This window comes from Petaurus breviceps, unplaced genomic scaffold (genome assembly GCF_028583685.1).
Source record: "Petaurus breviceps papuanus isolate PSGF00001 unplaced genomic scaffold, PetGlider_PUasm1.0 90977, whole genome shotgun sequence".
NCBI classification, from domain to species: Eukaryota; Metazoa; Chordata; class Mammalia; order Diprotodontia; family Petauridae; genus Petaurus; species Petaurus breviceps.
The window spans coordinates 478,766-505,283 of record NW_027187391.1 but is presented as its reverse complement, the minus strand read 5'-3'; the positions used below and the strand labels follow the sequence as shown (position 1 = coordinate 505,283).

General features: G+C 36.8%; 1 protein-coding gene across 19 annotated transcripts in view; it reads right to left on the bottom strand.

Annotated features, from left to right (window-relative positions):
* Nucleotides 1-26,518, bottom strand: part of HIVEP2 (HIVEP zinc finger 2) — a 274,013-nt gene that overhangs the window by 246,467 nt on the left and 1,028 nt on the right. For 6 of the 19 annotated variants that reach the window (XM_069077394.1, XM_069077395.1, XM_069077392.1 and 3 more), the window contains exon 1: nucleotides 26,403-26,518. The exons of 12 other annotated variants lie outside the window; for them this stretch is intronic. The gene's annotated coding sequence lies outside the window, so the exon portion shown is untranslated. The remainder of the gene's footprint in view (nucleotides 1-26,402) is intronic. One more of the 19 variants, XM_069077407.1, reaches the window with a different exon arrangement.

Genomic DNA, 26,518 nt, shown 5'->3' with positions numbered 1-26,518 from the left:
AACTGAATGCATTTCCAGGTGTTAAAAGGAAGCAGCTTTCCTGACCATTTTTCTTAGTTTAATTTTGAAGTTCTCTTTCCTGAGTATTTTTCTTTCTCCATCCGAGATCCATTGGAAAGCAACCCAGAGTGAAAACTACAATTGCTAAGTGTTCCTGTTTGCTATCTGTCTGAGACCACCCCTCCCTGGGAGATTCTTAAAGGGACTTGTCAGAACTTGGGAATTTCAAAGATAACTGTCAATGCAATGTTACATAAATAAGTGAGCCGAGGAAACACAGGAAGCCCCTTCACTATCTATGTAAAATGATTTGGAAAATGTTTCTATTAATAAAAGCACACACAGGTCATCGACCTTACTTTTATCATCCGTTCTTTAATTGAAGATTTTTTCATGTTTTCATCAGTTTTAGAAAATTTCCTAGCAAGGACTTACATCTTTCCTTTTTCAGGGTTAGAGTTTGGAAAAATCACCATGGTGAGTGGTGGGTTTTTGTGTGTAGACTGTCTAATTTCACTTCTTGGCTGTCTAAAACTGAGCAATTGAGACATCAGAGACTTCATGGAATCATTCTAGAAAGTGTTACCTTTTGACCACAATTTCAAATGTTATTTAATATTGACCAAGACACTTGCAAATTAAATTTTGCAAATCAGAGATGGATACAATTGAATAATTTTTAAAATTTCTTATTTCTAAAATCCAGTCAAATTTCACTTAACTGATGGCTAAATAACAGACATTTATATACTCCTTTAAATACATTGTCTAATTCCAGCCTCTTAATAACCCTAAGAAGCAGGTACTACCGGAATTATTTTGTTTCCATTTTGCAGATCTGGAAGATGAGTCTCAGGGAGGTTAAGTGATTGTCCAGGGTCACTTGGCTAGTAAATGGCACTGCTGAGATTTGAAAGCAAGGCTTTCTGATTCTGACAATCGCTCTATCCAGTGTTCCACAGTAAATTTCTACACAGAAATGAAGTCAAAGTTACAATGGATGAAAATTTGGTTACATAGAATTATATTAGCATTATCTTAAATATAAGTATAATATCTATTGAAACACTTCATTGTGTAGCGGGAGAGAGGAAAAACCTTGGAGTCAGAAGAATGTGGGTTCAAACCTGGTCTATGATACATGATAACTATATGATCAAGTTACTTAGCTTCTGAGTGTGCTAGGCAACCATAATATTACAAATTACAGATCAATTGCCAATATGCATTGGTAGCGTGAGTTTCCTCACTAGGAGTTTCCTCTTTTGATGAAATCATAGGGGCAGTCATCTACTGCTACTATTATTGCTACTGCTGTTGCTGCTGCTGCTGCTACTACTACTACTACTATTACTACTACTGCTGCTACTACCACTATTACTACTGCTACTGCTGCTACTACTACTACTACTACTGCTGCTGCTGCTGCTGCTGCTACTACCACTGCTGCTGCTGCTGCCACTATTACTCCCACTCCCACTCCTACTTCTACTACTACCTAGGTGGCACAGTGGATAAAGGGCAGTGCCTAAAGTCAGGAAGCCTCATCTTCCTGAGTTCAAATCTGGCCTCAGACACTTATTAGCTCTGTAACCCTGGGCAAATCACTTAGTCCTCTTTGCCTCAGTTTCCTTATTCATCAAATAAGCTGGAGAAGACATGGCAAACCACTCCAGTATCTTTGCCAAGAAAACACCAAATGGGATCATGAAGAGTGGGACACAACTGAAAAACAACTACTACTGATGCTACTAATAATATCCATGTCATACTTTGATATTTTCATCCTCAGATAATTAACTGAAAATATACCTATAATATTTGATTCCAACTGTTTTGCTTCACAGGGCACTTAATTAAAACATTTATAAGTATATCATCATTACAGCTCTCATGTCACTGAATCTTAAAGAAATACCATGAAATCAATTTTATTTTGAAGTTTTATATAACTAATCATTGAGTGTATCTCTAGTATCCTTCAGCAAGATATATTTCTTCTAGAATTACTAAAATTAATTTAATAATTTGCTGTTTAAAACTCATTTACTCTAATATAAATAAATAGGCTCAGAATAATTATTGGGTTTAGCTCCTATCTGTCTCTATGGACAATACCTAAAGGTAATATTTGCTATCACAGTGATCCAAGGCCCCTGGGTACCTAAGGTAATTATATAAAGTGTCATCCTCTAATTTTCTGCATAGCATAATTTAGCATTTCAAAATCAAAAAATGTTAGAGCTAGAAGGGATACTAATGATACCTTAGTCCATCTCCCTTATTTTAAAGATGAGGAAACAGCATAATGAGCATAGTCACATAGCAAGTTAGTAGCAAAGCCAGACCTAGAATGCAGACCTTCTAACTCCTGCCCACTGGTCTTTCCAATACTTCATGCTGACTCTTTATTTCATTCTTCCCTAATTGTTTAATCTGCATTTTTATCTCTTTGGCTATATTACATACACATACACAAACTATGCACTCTTTTTAGAAGTATTTTTATTATTATTCTTTTGTATCCCTTATAGCCTGTTGAGTCAAGATCAGGCACAGAGGTAGGTATTCAAATATCTTGATTGAATGATTGCTAGATCTAGTAGTGCCTTTAGGACTAGGGTAAGGATGAGGGTCATTTGAATCAATCACAAAATCACTCCACTGATCCTGACCTTGTTTCCTCTTTAAGGTAAGAGCATCTCTACTGAATTGATCAATCAAAGATACTTCAACTCGATGTGATTTGTTGAAGAACATGGTTACTTCCTTTGGAGATTGTATAGAACCATGAAGACTGTTTGAAATTGGGAATTTGAACATCAGTCAATATAGAGGAGAATCCTTCCAGCTGTGACCCTGAGAAGGCATCACTTTGGGCTGGGAGGAAGAGCAGAAGAACTATACCTTGACCTTGGTCTGTTGCCTCTCCCCCATCTGACCAGAGGAGCACTTAATGAACTTTGGCTTCTTGTTCCTAATAGCATCCCAAGAACTGCTGACAGTGTCTACATTGGGACCCAAGGAGACACTAGAGAAAGGCGGCTTCAGGACTGTCCATGGAGCCTTTCCCTCAAGATGGAACTGAAGGTGAAGAAGGAAGCCAAAAAAGAAGCCAAGTCCAAGGCCTTGAAGGCCAAGAAGGCAGTGTTGAAGGGTGTCCATAGCCACAAAAGGAAGATGCAAACATCCCCCACCTTCTGGCAATCCAAGACACTAAAGACTTCGAAGGCAACTCAAATACCCTCAGAAAAGTGCCCCTCAGAGGAACAAACTTGATCACTATGTTATCATTAAGTTTCCCTGAGGGGCGGCCAGGTAGCACAGCGAGTAAGAGCACCGGCTCCAGTGTTGAGAAGACCTGGAGATCGAATCCCGGGCTCAGACACTTAGCACCCACCCAGAAACACCTGGCCCTGTAACCTTGAGCAAGTTACTTAACCCCAATTGCTTAGGGGCGGCCAGGTGGCTCAGCGAGTAAGAGCTCTGGCTCCAGTGTCGGGATGACCTGGATCAAATCCGGGCTCAGATACTCAGTACCACACCCAGAAATAACTGGTTGTGTAACCTTGAGCAAGTTACTTAACCCTGATTGCTTACAAAAAATAAATAAATGAATGAAGGAAGGAAGGAATAAATGAATGAATGAATAAATAAATAAATAAATAAGTGAATGAATGAATAATAAATAAATAAATAAATAAAGCAAAAAAAGTTTCCCTGGATCATTGAGTCTGCTATGAAGAAGACTGAGGACAACAACACCATAGTCTTCACTGTGGATGTCAAGGCCAAAAAGCATCAGCTCAAGCAGGCATTAAAGAAGCTGTGTGATATCAGCATGGCCAAGGTCAACACATTGATCCGGCCTGATGGAGAGAAGAAGGCCTATGTCTGACTTGCTCCAGACTATGATGCTTTAGATGTTGCCAACAAAATTGGAGTCATTTAACCTGTGTCTAAGCTGTCCCACTCCACCTACAATAAAATGTTTTCCAGTAAAAAAAAAAAAAAAGACTATCTAAGGAACACAAAAAATAAGCTACACCTTGCCTAAGGAGAACTTCCTGAGTAACCCACAATGGGGGGAAAGTACTTCCAGCAACCAGGATCTGGGAATTACCTCTCTGCCATGTGCTCCAAACTAGTACCCACTTTCTCCTAGACACCATATATTGGTGGGAGAGTATATCACAGATTTGGAGAGATATTTTACTTCAACTCTTCTTACAACATCTTCTTAGTAAATATTCCTTTCTAAAAGTTAATTATCTGACTGACTGATTTCAACTGAGAATCATGGAAGGAAGCACATCAGTGTTGGCTCATGGGCTATATAACTCTACTAGACTAGAAAACCACTCCCCAGTCCCTTCAGGTTACTTCTAGAACCCTGAGGAAAGAAGAACAGGGGAAAGCATGTTCTGGAGGAGGGCCAACCAACCAGAGCTAATGGGATCAAGAGGTTGGGAGAATGACTATATAGAGATGTGCTAAACAAGCATACTCATATAGATTCAAACGTTGCTTTCTGTTAATTCCACAAAAGTAGCAGGATGTAGTAGAAAGAGTACTGCATCTCAAGTTGGAAGTCTTAGGTTCAAGTCCCACTCTCAATGTCAGTTTCCTCATTTGTAAAAATGTATTGGACTAGGTGACCTCTAGGTTCTTCTAGCTAAAAATAATGTTCTATAAATAAAAATGATCCCCGTACCCCGCTTAAACTGAAGCTATATAGTGTGCCTCTAACATGCTGAATAACCAAGGAAGGTTTTGATAGCTAAATATATGATATTTTCATCTCATAGAAAGTAGAGTTGAGACTTTTCTAAAGTTTTGGACAAAGACTGATCAAATTAGAATCACAGAATTTCAAAAGTATGAGTCCTTATCTAGTCCAATTCCTTCATTTTACTTTAAGTTCAATAAAACAACTTTTAATTAACTTTCCAAACAATCCCAAATTTTTGTCAAATGATTTTTAAAGTAATATAACTTTTGAAATAATATCAAATTATTTTCAAGAAAAATAACATTATGCAAATTAGCTATGTGTCTCAGTGGATTGAGCACTGGGCCTGGAGTCAGAAAGACCAGAAATTCAAATCTGACCTAGATATTTACTAGCTCTGTAACCCTGGGAAAATCACTTAACCTCTGCCTGCATGAAACTGGAGAAGGAAAGGGCAAAACACTCCAGCATCTTTGTCAAGAATACCCAATCATGAAGAGTCAGCCACAACTGCATGACTGAACAATAGAAGTACTTTTGATATGGTCAACCTTGCTATTTCAAATATTCTTTTTTAGATGGAAAGAGGAGTGGCTGAGCCATGAATAAATGAATGTATGAAAATATAAGCTCCTAGAGGGCAGGGATTTTTTTTCATTTTGTCTTTGTATTGACATTGTCTAATACAATGCTTTCCAAATAGTAGGTACTGAATAGATGCTTTCTAAATTGAAAGGAGTAAAGGAATAGGCATCATCCCTAGGGAAAATTATGAAGTAGGTTATTTTTGGCCTAAGTAACCTCAGCATTGCTTTTAAACATCTTGTAAACTATCCCCCTCCCTGCCACAACAACCCTGTCCTCACCCCCACTTAACATCAATAGGTTTACCACTGCAAAGATTACTTAGTCCAGTTCTCCGCTTCCTCCTCAAATTAATTTATCTGTATCAAATTCACTTTGGGCAATACTCTTCTTTCTGCTAATTTGATAAACTTGTCCTGTACTAATATGCTAATGAGTTTTTGTTTTACCCCACCCAGTTGATATATCTGCATTTCAATGTGAACTTTCCAAAGATAATACCTTCTCACAAAACAAAAGCAAGAAGACGGTCCCTGTTCCATATATGGTGAAGTCAGATGCTCTTGAGAATATATATGTGTGTGTATACACATACATATATAAATAGCCATATATATGTTATACATAATATATACATCTACATGTAGACACATATGTGGATGTATTTTTGTGTATATATGTATGTGTGCCTGTATGTATAGCAGGCACAGCTAAGTGGTACAGCAGATAGAGCACTGGGCCTGGAGTCAGGGAGATCTTATTTCAAATCTGGCCTCAGACACTTAGTAGCTGTATGACCCAGGACATATCACTTAACCCCTATTTGCCTCAGTTCCTCATCTATAAAATGGGGACACGGTGGACAAGGAAATGGAAAACTACCCTAGTACCTTTGCCAAGAAACCCCATGGACAAAAGTTCATGGAGTGACATAGAATTGGACACAATTGAACAAGTCAACAACAACAACAAAACTTCCTGACTCTAGTACTGGCACTCTATCCTATGCCACCTATCTGCATCCCTTCCCCCTTTCTTCTAGAGTCTAGGATAGAATTTAAGTTTATTAGCCTAGCATTCAAGGTCCACCTTTGGGTCCAACTTAAATTTCCCACTTTACTTAACTTTAATCCCCTCTCACTAGCAACATCCCACTAAAATTAGACTGCTATCTATTGTCTAAATACATCAAATGCCATTCTTAGCTCCCGTTTTTTTTAGAATCATTATCTTCCTTTAAGGCTTAGCTCAGGTGCTTCCTCCCCAGTGTAGTCTACTTAGATTTCCTGAGTTACTAGTGTCCCCTCCCTCCTCAAATTACATTCAATTTACTTATCTAAGTTACTAGATTCAAGTGCTTTGTGTTATCTTTCTAATAAGTAAAGAGGTCAGATGATCAGAAGATTTCAATTTGGAAGGGACTCCAGAGATCCTCTGGTTCAACCCCCTCATTTTACAGATGAGGAAACTTAGACCCAGCAAAGCTAAGTGAATTTCTCAAGGTCAAAAGGTAGCAGGTAGCATTGTAGAGACATATTGTGCTGATTTTTAAACACAAATCAGTACAAATTCTAATAGAAGAAAAATGACTGTCCTCCACTCCCACAGCTGAAAATGTATTGCCAAACACCTTGACAATCTGAGCAGATGTGTCCAAATAAAAATCACTATGCATAGATACACTATTAAAAGCAAATGAGATACAGATTGTAAACTGTAGCCAAAGTTTTCTGAATCAACACAATCTTGTATTTTCTACTGATGCCATAAGAATAATACATTTACATCAGAGTGTAAATGTTAACCATATATAAAAAAAGGTGGACAGTAACACAATTTAGTATAACACCATCAACTACATCATAAGATTCTTTGTGTATGTATATAAAATGTTAAGAGATGCTGTTATCATTGGATATAAAATCATATCACTCTCCATTCTATAAATGCCAATGTCTCCCATTTACCTCAAGGATCAATCTTCTATTTGAACCTAAAGCTCTTTACAACCTGACCTGAACCTACCTTTCCTGCCTCACTGTCAATCACTCCTCTTCCTCACTCTATAGCCCACCTAAGCTGCCTTTCTTACTTTTCCTCACACGCTATACTCTGTCTCCTGCTATTATACCTTAGTATTAGCTGTCTACAATAACTGGAAAGAACTCCATCCTTATCTCTCCCTCTTAGAATACCAAGTTTCCTTCAAGACTCAGATTAAACATTACTTTCTGCTTTGAAGTCTTAGTCCCTGTAGTTACTCTCCTAGAGGTGAGTTAGTAAATATTTAATGACTCTTTTTTTTTAATTATACACAGGACACACTTTTAAGTTTAATCTGTATTTGTTAACATTTTCCCTATCACTTTCTTAAGATAATAAACAAAATAATAAAACTCTATAATTTATAGTGTTTGTTGATTTCCAAGGTGTAAATGATCATACCAAAAATTTACCAATTGGCTTTCAAGCAGAACAAGCCTGTTCCAGCCCACCTGTAGACTCTCACCTTAAATCTCTAAATCTATCCTATCATAGACATTTAATAAATGCTTATTGATTAATTAGCTGATGCAAACTTCTGCATAGAGGAGGAAATAAATAAAAAACAGTGTCACTATTGTCTCCAAGTTATAAAATTTACTAATAGAAACAGGATAGCTAGGTGATTCAGTGTATTCAGTGCCAGACCTGGAGTCAGGAAGACCAGAGTTCAAATATAGCCTCAGACATTACTAACTGTGTGACTCTGGGCAAAACAATTAGCCCTGTTTGCCACCATTTCCTCATTTGTAAAATGAACTTGAGAAGGAAATGGCAAACCACTCCAATATCTCTGCCAAGAAAACCCCTAATGGGGTCACAAAGAGTCAGACATGACTGAAAACAGATGAACAATAACAACAAATTCACCAGTCAGTTATTAAGGATCCATTATGTGAAAAGTACTGTTAGGCATTGAACATAAAAAGGGTAAAAAAAAAAAAAAAGAAATGACACAAGCCCTGTCCTCCAAGACATTACAATTTAGGAGAGGGGGACTGCAAAAGTATACAAATAACTTAATACAAGATAGAGCACAATAGAAGCAGCTAGGTGGCTGAGTGCATAGAGCATTGGACTTGTTATCAAGAAGACCTGAATTCAAATTTGACCTTAGACACTTAATGTGTGTCCTTGAGCAAGTCACTCAACCTTGGTTTGCCTATGAGGCACTTAAATGACTCAGTGGCTAGAGTGCCAGGTCTGGAGTCAGGAGAAACTGAGTTCAAGTCTGGCCTTGGATACTTACTAGCTATGTGACCTGGGCAAGTGACTTAACCCTGTTGCTTCAGTTTCCTCATCTGTAAAATGAGCTGGAGAAGAAAATATTAAGCCACTCCATTATCTTTGCCAGAAAAACCTCAAATGGGGTCACAGAGAATTAGACATGACTAAAATGACCTAACAACAACAAACAACAAAACAAATTTGCTTATATAATATATGCCATTTACTAATTAAATATTTTCATATTATTAAATTTAAGTCTCAATGTTATTTCTTTGGGTTTTTAAAATAGGAATATCTATCAATCACTGTTTCTTCTTCCATTAAATCATATTTTCTTGATTTATAAATAATCATTTTAAACTTCAAATGACTGCCTAAGCTACCTAAAGATATTATACTTGGTGAAAACTAACTCAAATCATATCATACTATGGCATTGTCCTTGCACTATTATTGTGTAATAATAGTGTCCTACACTTGTGATGTCAACTCCAAATAGAAACAAATCCCCATGGATCTCAACACTTAGAAAACCATAAGTTAACATTATCTACATACTATTGGACTTTTATTTATTTTGTTAAACATTTCCCAGTTACAATTCATCTGATTTGGACACACTCCAGAATTCTGTGAGTCACTGTGAGTTCAACTATTGTCTTAAAATAGTATCTTACACTTTTCTACCATTATTGTCTAAAAGACAATAATAAAGTCTTATAGCCAGCATAGATCCTAGGTTCAAGAGAAATAAAGCAGGCTTGTGAATTATCAAGTTTTGAATAAGTAATACACTAATAAAATGGAAATTGACTAACTTAATAAAATTCTGCACTTCCTGGTTACTGATACTCATTGCTCTCTAAGGCATTATCATCATGTCAGTTAAGTATGTGAACCAGAAAAAAATGTTTCACTGGTAACAGATTCTTTTTGGGGGGGGGAGGGAATCTCCTCCCCACAGATGCAGGAATAGTTTAAAAGATGAGACAACTCCATAGGCTGAGAGTAGTGTCATGTTTGGCTCTCCGTGGTTAAAAGTACATTAAGAGAGTTCATAATGGCAACCAAGTAGAACATATGTTCACCTCATTTAATGGAAAATAATGACATGGATTTGGATTTAAAGTTTCCCAAGATGTTATAAAACAGGACTGTTTCCCATGCTATTACTGGACAATATTATAATAATTATTTAAGTACTTCAATGCTTAAACAATATGTGGTTCCCTCATGGGTATTCCCCCAACTTGATGAGTGATCTTCAGGGATTGTTAGCCAAAAGATTCACCATAAAATCATAGTTGGAAGGGAGTTTAGAAGCTGTCCAATCCAATCCCCTCATTTTGCAGACCAGGAAACTAGGTTTGAAAGAGGTTAAGAGATTTGCCCAGTGTCACATAGCTAGGAAGTGTCTGAGGTTAGATTTGAACCCAATCTTGAAGTTTTCCCGACTAAAAAGTCTACTACATCAATACTGCCTCTTAAAACCAACCTGATGAGTCATTCAAACATAGCTAGCCTGGCCCTAAAACAATAACTATTTAGCTCTGTACTCAAATCTTTTCTAGCTTAGTAGAACCTGTCAGAGCTGGAATCCCACTAGTATATCCTTGGAAAACCCAGGATCACCTCTGTGCCAAAATTAGATAGCAAAGGAAAACATCAGTGATGCAACTGTTTAAATAGTGAGTTTTAAAACTTACTTGCTAATTATTATCTGGTTTATGACACAGCCTACTTTATAGCTGTATTATGATAGAAGTAATGAATTAGCTACCAATTAACAACCTTATAGCACTTATTAAATGCCTATTTAATAGCAGGCAGTATGATAGGCGCTAAAGATACAAGTGAAAAAGCAAAACGATGCCTCTACCTCAATGAGCATACAGTCTCCTGATTCTACTTGCATATTTCCTAAATAGCAATCTGGATGATAGCCAGGCTGTCCCTAAATATCTTCCTTAAATTTTCAATGGTCTTTGTCAAAAGGAGTAATGGAGGTATAGTTGTATAGTTTCACAATATGATTGGGATAAAGAATGAAGACAAATAGCATTTATGAGTAGGTTAAATTGGGCAATGTCCTCTTTTACCAATTGACCTTTTGTCTTTCATTTGTCATATTTCTTAAGAGTTAGTATATATAGGAAGTTGGCCCCCGGGAGAAATAATAATAACCAAATCATCCAGACACTCTTCTTTCTCAGTTCCATATCTTATTTTTGTCTCATATAGTAAGGCTGGATTATTCTTACATACCCAATATCTTTACAAAACAGAAACTCAGTTCAAAACCAAATGATAAGTACTCAACAGAATAAAGACAAGTATAAAAAGAGCCATTTGAAGGAATAAAGGCAGGGTTGGATTATGTATGAACCTTTTATGAAAAGCATCAAGGTCTGCCAACTACCAGTGTGCTTCACAGTCTTTGGCTCTAGTGAGATTCATTTCTATGTCGGTATTTCCAAAACAAGTCATTTTTTTTGTTTTGTTTTCTCATAGGTTGGATGAGAAGCTATAAACTTGTCTTTATTAAGTCGACTTCAGCACAAATTACCCATGCCTTTCTTCATCATTTCAAGGCTTAGATAACTACCAAGTTCTGTATGTGGAACTACAAAAATGCTAAAAACTATAAGCAGAATTGAGTGCTATGAATTCTCTCATGAAGGAGGATATAAGCCCAGAATAATCATGATTAGGACTCTTGTAACTTATCCTTCAGCCTTTGGATAAAATGCAAGATGTTGGTGAATGGAATTTGCTTATCTAGGACTACATTTAACAGGCTACCTCTCTTTTTATGCCCCTTTCTATATTTAGTACTCAATAAAGACTAAATAATAATAAGTGCATAAATGACAGCTAAATATATCTAAATTCAAATTGAAATGAAGTGCATAAACTTATTATGTTACAGCTCTACACTCCCCATCTCCCATCCAGACATACATACACACACACACACACACACACATATACACACACACAAGGACCCTTCTCCTTGGACAGAAATTGTAGCTAAAGATCTCCTAAAAAAAGTTAAAAATAGAGAGAAAGCATTTCCCCAAAGTAGTAGAAACTTTCAAGAAGTGATAACTGGTTTGACTAATAAAGGCTCACACCCACAATTCCTATTAAATAAATATCTTTCTCCTTCTCACCAAAGGTTAACTGTTCTAAAAAATGTATGTCCATTCAAATCCTCACCATGCTCATTCTTTATAAATCAGGAAATATTTCTGGCACCATCAATTTGTGCTGCTAGATTGTGCTCTCTGGGGAGTGGTGACTTTTCTTATAATTATTGCATTTTCACATCTACCTTAAGAGGATATTTGTAGCAACTTTTGTCATTCATTTTGATTCTGTCATTATTTATATAAACATTTTTCAGAGTTTCCATGTAGCCCAAGAAACTTCCCAAAAAGCTAGATTATGAACCATCAGAAAACAAAAAATTAGGCAAATATCAATTTACAAGATGGGGGCCATTATCAGCTCTAGACTTCATATAATGTATGGTCTCAGAGACAGTATATGAATGTGTATGCATGTATACAAAAATTGTTTAGACCTGAATTAAACATTAAGCCAACTTGGTTTGGAAAAATGACCAATAGTCAAAAAGAATATAACTTTATCTCCATGTATTCTCTACCTCCTGACAATGTTCACTTTTCTAAATCAAAGAATAGCAATAATAATAATATCCAATGTAAAACCCATAGCAGGAATTAAAACACACAGATGTAATAATATTTTTAAATATTTTATTACATTATTTTATTTTACAGACATTTTCATAATTCATTTTTATTGTTTTATTTTCTTTAAGAGGTCATAAAAAGGTGTAGAATGAATAGCCAATGGATAGTCCAAGAGAAGTGAAATGATTTGCTTAAAAAAAAATAAAACCTAGGTTTTTATTAGCAAAGCTGAAATAAAATCTGAGTTTCTTGACTTCCAGGGTAATGCTTGCTCCTTCAACCCCACTCTGCTACTTCCACGAGTGAACCAGCAAGTGTGTAACAACCAGCTCTCCAAAAACATAAGACACATTTTAAAGTTTAATCCTTATTAACATATCATTTTCTCTAACATTTTAAGTCTAGACAACTAACAAAACAATTAATCAAAACCTGATCTGTAGTATTTGTCCACTTCCAAGGCATATGAGCTCACAATGAAAATTTAACAATTGGTTCTCCAGTCTGTATGAGCTGGCTCCAGCATATGTCTGGCTACTGATCTGTCTATCAGCAATACCATCAGTTACTCATTTTCAAAATCCTTAATTTTTACCTCGCCTTTTTTTTCTCTCTCACTCCCTCATATTTAATTTATTCCCATCTTGCTCATTCTATGTCACAAACAATATATTGTTTACATCTGTTCCATCTTCTCTATCCCCTGTGCTACCACCCTAGTAAAGGCCCTCTTTACCACCTATGGGGACTATAACAGTAGCCTCCTAATTAGTCTTCCTTTCTCCACTCTCTACCCACTGAAGTCCAACCTTCATAAAGGTATAAACAAACAGAACTGATCATGTCACTCCTTCTCAAGACCCTTCAATGGCTTTCTCTTGTAAAGATCAAACTCTGTGCTGGCATTCAACACCCTCCACAGTCTGGCACATTATGTCACACTACCCCCTTCCATCTATGATAACTTCAGATAAAATGGAGTATTTGCCATCCCCAAATATGCCCTGTGTTTCCCTGTCAATGCTATTTTGCATATTCTATTCCCTATATCCAGAGTGTCCCACTTTGTCCCCCGATCTCCATCTATTGAAATCCTATCTACCTTTCAAAGTTCAGTTCAAATGTCATCTCATAAATGAAGCTTCCTCAATATTCCTGGTCAGTAATTTCCAATCCTTCTTCCCTCAAATGCCACATAGCACTGGGTTTATGTGTTAGCAAAGAACTTATCATGTATCATTTTGTATTTCTGTGTCACTGACTGTAGGTCTATGAGAAAAGCGACTTTCATTAAATTTTTATATTCCACTGTCTTGCACAGTGCTCTACATAAAGTAGGCCAATTAATAAGTATTAAAAATTTATTGAAGTTAATTCCACATGACCTCCAAAGTCCTCTGTCCCAACTGCTTTCCACATATCAATATTGCTATGCAAGATCAATCAATAGTGCTATGCTATGTTTTATTGAATGAATGAATTGCTACACATGTGGGCAAGTTTGTTTAACTGGAGACTCTGAAAGTTTCCTTAACTCTCTGGTTTGCAAAAGTGACTTTCACTAATTCACTACCCCAGTGCCCTAAATTGTGCCCTAGTGACCAAAAGAATGAATATTCCTTTAGAAATGTCTAATTGACAGATAGCATAGACACAGTCAGAAAGAGGAGTAGACCTACGGAGCCTGAAGAATTTGATTGAACTCCTGGTCCTAACACTTTCTTGCTGCATGATCATGGAAAAGAATGCAGTTCAAAATAGTAAATTTCTACCTTGAAGAATTATTGTGATGAAAGATAAGATTAAGATCTATAAATTTTAAAATACCACATAAATGTGAAGTGTTATTTATTCAGTAACAGGATCTGCCAAATTAGTAAAAAAAAAAAAAAAGTATTCAAGAAAGACTAAACTGAGCAAAGGAACAGAAGATCAAAAGGATATTCCCAAAGTGCTTCTGAACATTCCCAAAGTTCAAAGAATTATAGATCAGGACTAGAAGGAGCCTTCAAGGTCATTTACCCCAAATCCCTCATTTTACAGGTGAATAAATTGAGGCCTAGGAACACTAAGTGACTTGCCCAAGGCCACACAGTAAATAGCAGATCCTGGATTAGAACCCCAGACCCCTAACTCCAGATCTAGTTCCATCATACCAAAATGATTCCCATACAGCCCCCTTTTTCAGTCAATACTACCACAATCAAACATAATGAACCTTGATTTCACAAGCAGTTCACTCCCTTTATTGCAGAAGGAAAATTGGGGGTGGATTGGGGGAAGGAACTATGGTTATAGAATGGTATATATAATGTCAGATGCAGTTCAGTGTGTTGATTGGTTTTGCTTAGTTGCTTTTTTTTTCTCTTTTTTAAAAATCTGTTACAAAGGAAGCCTCACTAGGTAGGGGACAGGGGATGATATATTTGGAAATGAATGTGATATAAAAACAAAAGGCATCAATAAAAAGAAAACAATGGTTTCCCAAAGGTATTCCAAATTGCAAAGTTTCCATGTTATAACAGAGCAATTTTAATATTGCCATACCAGGTCATATCATTTCTGTTGGATGGATGGATGACTGGACCTGATAAATGAACAAGTTAAAACGTGTCAAATCAGATACTTTGAAAATATCTTAATTTCCGGTTATTTGTAAAATAAACAACGTATTTAAGATCCTTTTTTTTTATTGCTTTGTATTTGGTTGCATAGTCTATGGCTACCAAGAAGTTTGGTTGTGTAGTAGCACGTTATTCACTTCAGTACTAGAAGATGAAGGATTTTGTCCATGTAATGTCTAAACTGACAAGATGGCAACCCCTTTATAACTTGGTAGATGAACTTTGGCCAGAAAAGTTGACCTCTGGCCAACCAGCCAAATCTCTCCGAATGTAGCTAAACTGATCCTTGGATGACAAGCATACAATCTTTTGGCAGGTCTGTATTCAAAGTTTAGGACCTGCCAGAGTTTGTCTTATAAAATGTCTGTGTGGCAGAACAGATAAAGTGATGCACCAGAAGTTAGGACTGTCTAGGTTCAAACTCTTCCTTAGATACTTAGTGGCTCTGTGATAATGGGTAGGACCTCTCTGATCCTCAGGTTATACTCTATAAAATGGGGGTGATAATGGCACCTGCCCCCACGGTTACCATGAAGAACAAATGAGAGACGGCACACAAAGCACTCTGCAAATCTTAAAACCCTATATAATAATGGGATTTCCTGGCACAGCTTCAAGAACCCTGGGCCACCTCCATTTCATAATAAAGTCTCAAAGGATGACTTCAGAGGATAAGTAACATATTCCCAATAGCTAATTACACTGAAAATTCCACCCAATAAACATTTATTAATCACCTACTATGTGCAAGGCCCCTACCCTGCAAATGTATCCTTAAGGCTGCAAATATAAAACAAAAAAATGCTAGCAATCAATAACATCACCGTTGCTAACTTCAGCATGTTTTGCATTCATTCTTCATAATTGCTCCCTTCCCTTCTCATCAACTAGGAAAATTGCAAAGGGGAAAAAAAAAAGTCAGTAAGCTAATTTCATCAAGCTCTTTCGCTTATTTGCTCTGACCATAAAAAGTTTTCCAGGTCTGACATTAATATCTGCTGTGGTTATCTGCTGTCCCTATCAGATTCAATATTATTAAACTCCTACAAAAAAGACCCCAAATCAACAATGATTGTGAATTCAAATAATTTATATTTACATTTCCTTCTTAAGTAATTGCATGGCATATCCATCACAAAGACTGTGGATTTTTACAAAGAAATTTTTGCTTAAGAACACAATGATAAATGCCTTGGATGTAATCAATCCATTTCCATACCAAAAAGTAGGTGTGATTGATTCTCTTAAAGTTTTGGTCTCAGGTTGGCAAGGCTGATACACACAGACTTCACATATAGTTATAAAGATTTATACTTGCTGAAGACTTTTTTTCTGAAAACAATAATATATACCTTAATAAAGTCTATTAATAGCAGACAATTACTTTTCTATTTTTTTTTTTTGGAAGGGGGAAGGTCACAGGGCTAGTTTTTTTGTGTTAAGCGTCTGAGGTCAAATTTGAACTCAGATCCTCCTGACTCCAGGGCCAGTGCTCTATTCACTGCTCAGTCTAGCTGCCCCTAGTCAATTACTTTGAAAGAACACTGCTAATGCTTTTCACAACTGTATTGTTTTATATTGGACTTTTTTAGGGAGCCAGGTCATTCTTAGTTCACATATAGTGTTACTTGACATACTGAAAACAAGAAGTCTTCAATTTTAATCAGTAAATCATTGTACTATCCCTGAAAGATATTATAAACAAAACTCCATTTTTCAGATGAGTAAATAAAAAATGCAAGACAGGCAAAACCGCTTTGAAAATTTATAATTGTTCATTCCTAAAAAGAGAAATGACAGTGAATCTCACACCACTTTAGCAGAGGTGGGGGAACTCTAGGTGTGGAACACTGCATATAATGGAAACCTGCTTGATGTGTTAGTTAGTTTTGCCAAACAGCTTGTTGTTGTTACTGTCGTTTTAATTTTTCTTTTTATTTCTTGTTCTTTGTTATAAAGGGATTGCTCTCTAGAAGAGTGAAAGAGGAGGGATATATCTGGAGCACTGATGCCACCTCTCTCACCAAAGCCACTTATTATCTGAGAGCAGTGGACCCCATGCATGATGACACTACTTTCCTCAATCAGGACTTGTCAAAAAAGTGTATAAAGGCCTTTCCACTTTCCTGTCATGCCCCTTACTGCTACTCTCCTTCTCTTTCTGTCTGTCTGTCTGTCTGTCTCTCTCTCTCTCTCTCTCTCTCTCTCACACACACACACACACACACACACACACACACACAAAATTGAACCAGATGATCTTAAAGGTCCCTTCATGATCATTCGATAAGGCCACAGCATAAAGGCCATCCTTCCCATGCTTGCTACAAAGAAACCAGTCAAACTGCCTTTGACCACTCATTCCCTGACTGTCACAGGCGACAGAAGCCTCCTGCCTCAATTGCTGACTATAACTGTATGTGTGAGGACAATGATTGAAGTTGGTCATTTCCTCAAGAGTATCTTGTACATTGGGTACAGTAAGTGGTGCTTGAGTGAAAAGACTTTGATCTATATTTGACTGTGACAAGAAGGGCTTGGAACTACTGCTTCCCTTAGGTCATTATCTTATCAAACATGGTGATATGTAAATATATGTATGTGCATAAGGACATAAACATATGTGTTTATACCATTTAGACCGAAAACTTGGAGGGAACTGGCCTGCGATTTTCCGCTGATAGGGAAGGGGAGGAAATATACAATTCAGTAATTTTCATTAGTGGTTATCTTAAAGGTTCATTCAAACAATATCCCATTCACTATTTGATTTGATAAACACTCATTCTGAAACTAAATTCCTACCATTGGGGGAAAAACAGGGAGCAGTACAATGACTGGATTGCCAAATAAGACTAAGGTAAAATGATCAGAAATTAAATAACCTGAAAGAAAATAAGCCTTACCACTGGTAGTATATTTGTTACTTAAGTGTTTCTGGCTCTGTCAATACATAAGAGAAAGCAACCAATTCAGCATTTCAAGTGACCAGTATAGACACCCAACTTTTATTATTCAGAGCCATGAGTATATATTTTTGAAACTGGCTTCTCTATTGATCATCCACAATGATGGAATTAACCAGAATATCAAACTGACTTTGAGGTGTAGAAATACAGACTGATTATGCTAAATATTCAATAAAATTAAAATTTGCATCCTTTGTATGAAAAAAATTAATAATAGCTCTACTGTGAGATATAATAGTTTAAAAAAACTTAATCATTGAAAATGTCATGAATCCCTGTAATATTTTTAGTTAGATCTTTACATTTATATTATCTTTAGATTCTTAACCCTGTCTTTTCTTTCCTCAAGATAATTACAATGTCTTCAAATTTGAACCCCTCATCTTTCCATATTGATGGAACACCTCTCCATTGACTCTTGTGGCCATGAATTTAAAGCAAAAAAATTACCAAATTCAGGAAACAATGCTTTTTAGAAATAATTTTTGCTAAATAAATATGGAAATTGTGTTTTTTTAAATAAGTTTACCAAATTGACAACAGACTAATAAAAGTATCTGGCTCTTCCTTCTAATATCACAGTTGCAGAATGCAACAGTCACATGCTCTATAATTGCAAGACACAATTCACATCAAAACCATGCATCACAACATACGCTAAAAATGTCATAATTTGCAAATCAATTAAGAATGCATAAAATAGGGCGGCTAGGTGACACAGTAAATAGAGCACCAATCCTGGAGTCAGGAGGACCTGAGTTCAAATCTGACCTTAGACACAACACAAAAACTAGCTGGGCGACCTTGGGCAAGTCACTTAACCCCAAATGCCCTCGAAAAAGCAAAAAAAAAAAAGCATAAAATAATTTCAATCTAATAGCTCCTATTTACCAGCTAAAATTAACCTTTCCCATTGACAACCTTGCTAGCTGTACATCTTCCAAAATAAATAAAAAATATGCAATTCAGATCCACTTTTTAATGAATAGTTACCTCCATTCAAATGAACTTCTCTATAACATTCCTTGTGTAGAATTTGACATACCCATTATTTTAAAAGAAATACTTTCTGCCACATTCATGAGAATTACCCTTGCATCTTAAGTAATAGTTGTTTGTACTTACACTTTAAACAACTGTGGAAAAATTGGAGGTATTTTAGCTAAAGTAAATATAAACTAGGGTGTGTCTGCTTTTACCTGCTACCTGGCTTCAAAAGCACAACATTTTTGTTGAGTTTTGAAATCAAGTGAATCTTCAACAACAGTATAAATAACAGTAGTTTCACTGGATCTGCTACTTTCTTTTTCAGAAGAAAATAAAATGAAGCCACCCAGTAAATTATTGCCAACAAAAGCATCCATATTTCAAATAGTTCCACACTAGACCATTTTTTGAGTGTAGACATGATTTTGTACAGTTAGGTAGTGACTAACAGGTTGTAATTTGCATTGCCTTTAATATAACTACTTTTCTATCCCTTAAACTTTTTCACAAATAGATGGTAAGCAGTTAAATCTATTTCTATTCCAGAAATAATTTTATATTTAGACTCTTGACAATCAAGGCGAGCTATTCTCTGTGTATATTTTCTGAAGTAAGAAAAGATTCCTGGATGTTAGAGCTATTAACTGTTGTTTTCAAACAATACCTCATGTTTTAAAAAAGGTTCAGAAAATTAATCATCATAACACTGAATGATGAATTTGGCCTCACATTTTGGCCAAGTTTACCACAGAATTTTATCATTCTTTTTAAAATTTTATCTTCAACAATAACAATTAAGAATTGGTCCACTCACAGAAGTGGAAGAATTCCTATGTGCCTTGAATACAGAGTACACTCAGCAAGAGATTAATGACTACTGAATGAATGAAAATATAATGAAATATATTGCAAAATATATTAAAAATCAAAATTAAACTTTCATCAAAATGCAATGATTATGCTCACATAACACATTATCATTTTTTACTAATGATGTCATTTCTTCCCTTTTTCTGACATTTTACCCTACTGTTCTATAGCAATGTCTGAGACCATATCTGTACAAAAAATGAAAATCAACCAATCAACAAGCATTTGAGTGTCTCCTATGTGCCATGAACTGTGGGATACATTGATAAAAGTGAAACAGTTTCTACCCTTAAGGAACTTAAAATCTAGCCTGGATAAAACAATACATACGCATATAGGTACTTAAGAAATCTATACCAGGTAATTTTTGAAGGAAGACACTAACATAGGGGAAAGGAATCAGGAAAGGTTCACACAGAAGGTGGATTCTGAACTGAGACTTGATGGAAACTAGAAATTCTAGGAGGTGAGGAGGGAGGAGAGTACCTTCCAGGGATAGGGTAAAACAAAGGCTCTGAGACAAGAGATGGAGTTTCATGTATAAGGAGTGGTAAGAAAGAGAGAGGAGGTGAAGAGAGAAGATGGGAAGAGGAGAGGGGAGTGGAGGAAAAAGGAAAGGAGAGGGGTCATACAAAGGAGACTGAGAAGAACCAAAGGGGAGAAGTGTCATGAAAAGAGAGGAGAGATAAACTCCACAAATCTAGTTTTTTACATTATTTACATTTTACATTACATTTTTACATTATGCAGACAAAATCATATTTAGAAAATTGGATTTTTTTATATTCATAGAGATCTTTGGCAACACAAAGAATTCACTATTGACCATTTTTACTGCTATGTTGTACCTGAGTGTTGGTCACTATACACTTACTCTATATGGCCAATTTAAACAGAGACCAAAATTGTGTTCTTTTTTTTGTCATTTCTTCCAAACTTGGCCTGTGAACAATGCTACTCTTCTAGCCAGCCGACGTCAGTGCTCTCAGAGCTCTCCGAGACCAGAGCTGCAGAGCTCCAGCTATTCCATGATGGCAGTGGCAAGCTGCAGGCTAAATATAGAATGAGTGTCTTAGGCTCTTCCACCTCCAAAGCCCTCCTACAGCACTTCCTCTCCAGTGGCATAATTAAGCCAGAGTGAATGCACCTGGGATCTGTTCTGGGATAGACTACAGACTAAAGATGTTGGGACCAAGCGCTTGTTGACCCTAAAACATGCTCGTCTTGTGACCCAGAAGTGATGGATCACACTTCAGGCTGAGCAAACTTCCCTGTTGCCCATGACTCCCTGCCCCTCCTAGTACAACTCCATCCGACACTCTCCCCAACATGAGCACCTCTCTCCCTCACCCCTTCCCATATACACACTAACTAAACGCATTCAACTTGACTGCTTTTCCTCAAGAATCTGGTTTTTGGAACTTGCCCTGGTGGACATGGACCTTGGAACCTACTGATAGTTGTATCTAATTCTGACATCTCCTTAAAATCTGCTGCAACACTCACAACAGAAGTTATGAAGCATTGAAAAATCCCTCTTTGGTTGAATTTAGTGATTCAATTCAGTTCTATCAACCAACTATAACTAAATCCCTACCACAAGCAGTGTATTGTGCTAGGTAATTGGGATGCAAAAAAAAAAAAATGGAAAGAGGCATAGTCCTTGCTTTCAAGGAGATTATAATCTAATGGTTCACTAAATAATTGCCAACTCTCACTTTCAATTTGCACTCTTAGACACAATTGCTAAATTTGAACTGAACTGGACAATGGATCAGATAAAATACAATTCAAAGAGTCTCTGAGGGTGGGATGCATGCCAAATTAGCTTTATTAGTTTACAACCCAAATCAATCATGAATAAAATCTTACACTACCTGAATATAGCTTGGAGATATTTATGGTAGACTTGCTTATATCAAGACTGACACACATCTAATCTCAGAGAAGTCAAAAACTGAAAGGTTCAATAACACCAAACTGTTCTGCTTCCCCTGGGGATCATAAGATCATAGACATTACTAATATCTATTTTTAAAGCACTTTGAGTTTTACAAACCATCTTTCTCACAACTCAGGATGGTAGGGAGTGCAAATATTATTACCTTCATCTAACGAATAAGGAAACTGATACTTAGATAACATAAATGACTTGTCCAAATCCACACAGCAAGAATGCATCCGAGGTAAGATTTGGATTCTGGCCTCATAACTTCAGGTCCAACATGCATCCCATAGAACTATCTTTCACATATTCAACCAATGTGATCTATGACATGATAATAGTAAAGATGTGCTGCAAATAATTAAGAAGAATTTAACCATCTATAAATACAAATATTCAAATTTCATTTCCTGTTGGAATTGCTAATAAACCTTGAAAAAAAACAATCATTTTAATCACAGAATGTGGCAAGCCTGATCAAGTGTTTGGAGTTCTGTCAGGATCATATTTGACCTCCTTAAAGTAACCACACCTTAAATTTTCTCAGTTTCACTTTTTCCCTTCAGGTATAATATTCTATTCAATCCTATTCAAAGCCCATTCACAGCTATTACTATTAAAAAGGAGGCTGATTTACATACTTCAATTTAGTTTCTGATAACCTGAGTTTGGGGCTGCTAGGTGATATGGTGGAGAGGGCACCAGGCCTGGGTCAGGGATGACTCCTTTTCTCTGTGAATTCAAATCTGGTCTCAGACACTTACTAGCTGTGTGAGCCTGGTCAAGTCACTTAACCCTGTATGCCTCCGTTTCCTCATCTGTCAAATGAGCTGGAGAAGGAAATGGCAAACCACTCCATTATCTTGGCCAAGAAAACCCCAAATGAGGTCACAAAGAGTCAGACACAACTGACCAACAGCCTGAGTTTTGCCTTACAAACAACAAAATAAGATATATATGAATATATCAAGCATGGAAAATATAAACTTTCTGCATAGTACGGTATGAAGTTACTCAAGAATACTAAGTGAGGTCCATTGGATCAGACTAGAAACTTTTCTCTGCTCCTTTTCCAGTGACATCAAATTTGCAACCCTCTTCTAAAAACTTTAAGTCAGAACTTTAAGCAATTTGATATTTCAGGCTCTTAGATTCAGAACTTAGACGTAGATTTCTTCATTGTATTTCTCAAGCGATGATTTAAATTGTACACCCTTTCTCTACACAGAGGACTAAAGTCAGGTCTACAGTGATCTGTTGATACCTACTAAGTACCAAAATACACAAATGCTATTTGTTAACAAATTTCCTATCATACTAAAACTTAGAATGACTTTGAACGCCATTCTTTGCCATTGCTTACTTCATCAATTTCCATTTCTCACACATAGTTACAGCAACAAGAATCATGACATTTTATCACAAAATTTTACTTCTCAAAGAATTGCCACCATTCTGTCAGGAATCATTTTCTTGCATTATTTCTGTCTTCCAGAAGAATTTTGTTACATAGCTTGAATTTCAAATCCTCTTGTCGTTGTTTGTAACTTAGGGTAAGGGAAAGATACATATAGGGAAAAAATTTTCACATTAATTTCTGTTGAACTGAAAGTCATAAGAAGTCTTACTCAAAAATGTTTTTATTTCAATTTTGAAAAGCAGGCTGGCAAGATACATGTATTTTCAGGCTTTATATAAGAGCCCATGCTTGAAAAGGCTGGTGTTAGTTGGTAACCATTGTCAAAGATTTAAACTGAATTTATTTTAATTCTGTGTCAGGTAGGGTTATGCTTGAAGTTATGTTAAAAAAAAAAAAGTATAAAGTGCTCAGTATGCCTGTCTAATTGTGAACAGCGACAGAGTGCCAAGTACTCAAGCATACACATGTATCATTATTCCATATGGAATACCTGTATACATGTAACACTCTGTTTTGTTTTCATAGTAACAAGGAGGTTTGCAAACAAATCTCACATAGAGTTTGGTCAATCAAAAAATTCTTCAGGCTAATCTTTCACTGTAACTATATAATATGACTCGGTTAACTGATAATTTATACTAAATCTTCACATTTCAAGTCTAACAAATATAAACAAAATACTATACCTCTTCTACATGATATTATGTCAAAGGTCTCCAGGAGATCCTGACAAGTCAAAATTAGAGTTGCTTTATATCTTCTATCCCTATCAATTCTATTATTTGGATATTCATCCCCAATTCAAACCAAAATCTTTACAATAAGAGAAATACTCAGTATAACAATAGTATCAAATTAGGCCAGAAACTTGAAATCTAAACAAGTATATTAACAGAAATATAACAAACAACTTTTTAATTTTCAATGTTTCATGGCTTACCTAAATTCAAGGACAAGGGAACTATTGACTGGTATATCTATTCAGAAGATTCAGCATTGTAACATTGATTTTTACTGCATATCACAAATATGCTGCACATTTATAACCTAGTGGTCAAAAAGGATTATGGCACTTGTAAAAACCCTGTTATATTAAATTGATGTGAATGCATATTCTGTGCATTCTTATCTTTTGCACTATAAAAATATGAATTCCTTTTCTATCTAATGCTCTAGTATCATGATTAATACTCTCCATAGTAACAATACACTACTTGATTTTTTGCAATTAACAATGAAAAGACAATATGGTTTTTATATATGTTATTGATACACCATTTTGTTTACATATTAAATATCCACCTAGAGAAAAGTATACTTTGGCCTCTATTTGGTTAAAATTATGTTGTTACAACACTATATCAGGTGAAAAAATCTAATTTTTATTAGAGGCATATAAGCAAACCTAAATATTCAAAAAGATTTGGTTTTCTAAGGGAAAAAGAAACTAAATAGTACTGAAGAAAATGTTTCTAATAAAGTTAAATGGCCTTTTCTGGGAGACTGGATCAGTGAAAATGTAATTAATATGGATCTTATTAATATTTCAAGTAATTTCTGGGCTTGATTATACAGTACAAAGAAACAACTGTACTGAAGAGAAAAATCAATAATCCTTGACTATTGTTTTTCAGTATGATGGGGGAGTGGGGGTGTAGGAAGTATTATCTGGTAAATTATTGGGAGTCTACACTTTCCCCATTTTAAAAAAAGGATTAACATTTGAAAGTAAAACTGAGTTATTTTTATAATGACAGAAAAGGGAAAAATCTGTTCTAATGTACATTACAATAAAGGTCCGGTAAACAAGCTCTTTTACGTTTGTCTTAGGCCAAAATAACATGCACAGAGATGCATAAGGGTTTTGCCATGTCAGTTGTTCACATACAGATATCAGTGTGTATTCTAAGGCATTACAGGTGTCCTAAAGTCTCTCAATGAAACTGATTTTAGGAGCTTCCTTTTGCTCTGCTCCTCATCAATTTGTACTATGAATTCCCACTACCTGTTTCCCTTCATTAGAAAGTGCCTGCACGAGCGACCCTACCTCTATTCGGCAGCCCCAGTGTTAAAAGGATGAGACTTGAGAGTACTCCCCATCCTCCAGCCCTATTTTCTTCAACCTCTTCGTCCCAATGCCCGCCCATTAGGGAGAGGGCAGGCTTCTGCAGTCCCTCTAGTTAGCTGCTTTCAAGTCTGGGCATAGCGTCGGGAACCACTTGAAGAATACTCTTCCCCTCCTTCTCAGGGGGCTAAGTCCTTGAAGGAGAACACCAACTGACAGCTTCTGACCTTTTCTCCCTCCATATAATTCCGTCTAGCTCTGTTGGGATTGCATTTTCTCATGTCCTCTGTTTCACTCGATATGTGTTATATAATAAGAGAGCGCGAGAGACACAGAGACAGACCGAGAGGAGAAAGACAGAGAGATAGGCAGATCCACGTAAAATAAAGATATCTGCGATAAGAGCTAGGGTTTAAAAGCTGATCTGGACTCTTCCTCCATTAAATACCATAAACAGCACACACATACCCATACCGCGGGAACAATGTTTTTCTATGTTTTGCCCCCACCTACACCAGACTTACAAGAAGGAAAGGGCGGAGGGGAAAGGGAGCCTAGGAGCAGCAGCCAGAGCAGCCGCGGGGGCAGCCGCGGCGGCGGCGGCTGCCGCGGCAGCAGCAGCAGCAGCAGCAGCAGCAACATCTGCTTTGATAAGCAGCAGCCCAAGCTGCCGCGGCGGCCGAGAGCCCCTCGTTAACCCCCTTCCTGTGGCTGCAACACGTCATGGAACATTCCCGGAACGGGCCAACGTTCCACCCACTTCAGGGAACAGACATAAAGGCGCAGACACAGATCCCCACAGTGCACAGCACAAACACACATGTCCTCCTATCCCCAGTAAGAAACACACACATAAACACACATGCAAACCGCCCCCATCCTTCTCCACGCGTCCCGGTCTATCCCCTCCCCACCCCCATACTAAACCAACACTGCAGCCAGTACACAGGGAAAAGGAAAACGCTCTGCCTTTCCTTCCATCAAGTCAGCCCCCTTCCTTCTTCCTTCCTTCCTTCCTTCCTTCCTTCCTTCCTTCCTTCCTTGGGAGGAGAAAGAAGTCACTGAAATTCCAATACCAAAAAAATAAATAAATAAATACTAAAACAAGCATTACAACATCAATACCTTTTTCTGTCTCTTCATCACACCCCCAAGAGGACCTCATCCTCCTGTCTCCCTCCCCCTCCCCCATATCCCCAATCTCAACTGCTACCTTGCAACGGGGACAGGCAGCAGCAGCAGCAGCAGTAGCCGTGTGTGCGCTGTGCATGTCTCTCATTAGTAACCATGCACATTCCTCCCTCCACCTCTCCCGAGTTCCCCCCCCCC